This window comes from Phalaenopsis equestris, unplaced genomic scaffold (genome assembly GCF_001263595.1).
Source record: "Phalaenopsis equestris unplaced genomic scaffold, ASM126359v1 Scaffold000036, whole genome shotgun sequence".
NCBI lineage: Eukaryota > Viridiplantae > Streptophyta > Magnoliopsida > Asparagales > Orchidaceae > Phalaenopsis > Phalaenopsis equestris.
The window spans coordinates 378,288-380,092 of record NW_018164478.1 but is presented as its reverse complement, the minus strand read 5'-3'; positions in this window follow the sequence as shown (position 1 = coordinate 380,092).

The window sequence follows — 1,805 nt, the reverse complement described above, 5'->3', positions numbered from 1 at the left end:
GAGTTGTGATAGATGTGCAAATAGATGTGCAAAAAGGAGAATTAACAGTGAGAGTTAATGATCAAGAAAGAACATTTAATATTGCGAAAGCTATGAAATATCTAGCAATAGAAAAAGATAATGAATGTTTTAGGATGGAAGTAACTGATTATCTGAGTAATGAGCAATTTAAGAATGAGTTTGAAGACAAATTAAAGCAAGGAAAATTTTTTGAAAGCAAGGATGAAATAAAAGAAGAAGATTTGGATTATATTCAGGGTAAATTTGAAACTTTAGACTTATTGGAAAACGATAAACAAATCTTATTTCTTAAAGTATTAAACCACCTGAACTTGAACTAAAAATATTACCTGCCCATTTAAAATATGTGTTTTTAGGAGAGTCATCTACATTGCCTGTTATTGTATCTTCCAAATTAACAAAAATTCAAAAATAAAAATTAATAGAAATGTTAAAAAAAATATAAAAAGGCTTTTGGATGGACTTTAGCAGATATTAAAGGAATTAGTTCTTCTATTTGTATGTACAAAATTCTATTAGATGAACAATATGAACCTAAAGATGATCCTCATAGGAGATTAAACCCAATAATAAAAGAAGTTGTTAAAAAAGAACTTTTAAAATGGCTAGATGTTGGAAGTATATATCCTATTTCAGACAATGCTTGGGTAAGTCCAATTCACTGTGTTCCGAAGAAAGGAGGAGTGACCGTTGATGAAAATGAGAAAAATGAATTAATACCAATAAGACAAGTTACTGGTAGGCAAATTTGTATTGACTATAGAAAATTAAACATGGCCACCAGAAAAGATCACTTTCTTTTATCTTTTCTAGACCAAATGTTGGATAGATTGGCTGCGAAAAAATATTATTACATTAGATGGATATACCGGTTATCACCAAATTCTAATTACTCCAGAGGATCAAGAGAAGACAACATTTACAAGCCCATATGGAACATTTGCTTTTCGTAGAATGTCTTTTGGACTATGCAATGCACCTCCAACATTTCAAAGGTGTATGATGTCAATTTTTAGCAATTTTATTGAATATGGAATGGAAGTGTTTATAGATGATTTTTTAGTATTTGGAACTTCCTTTGAATTATGTTTAAATAATTTAGATAAAGTTCTGGAAGTATGTAAAAAAATTAACCTAGTACTAAATTAGGAAAAATGTCAATTTATGGTTGTAGGAGGAATTGTACTTGAGCATAAAATTTCTGAAAATGGCATGGAAGTAGAACCTGCAAAAATTCAAGTTATTTAAAAATTATCACCTCTGACTAATGTTAAAGTGGTAAGAAGCTTTTTAGGACATGCTGGTTTCTACAGGCGTTACATAAAAAATTTTTCTAAAATAATTAAGCCATTATGCCAACTTTTAGAAAAGGACACAAAATTTGATTTTAATGAGGAGTGCATAAAAGCATTTGAATTATTGAAAGAAAAATTTATCACTGCACCTATAAAGTTCCACCTGATTGGGAGAAACCATTTGAAATAATGTGCGGTGCTAGTGATTATGCTATTGCGACTATTTTAGGACAAAGGCACAACAAAGTTTTTAAAGTAATATATTATGCTATAAAAACTCTAAAAGATGCTTAAATTAACTATACCACTACTGAAAGGGAGTTACTCGCTATTGTTTATGTCATTGATAAATTTAGACCTTACTTAATTGGAACTAAATGTATAGTGCATACAGATCATTCTGTTATTAAATACTTGATGCAAAAGAAGGATATTAAACCAAGATTAATTAGATTGATACTTCTATTGCAAGAGTTTGATTTTACCGTA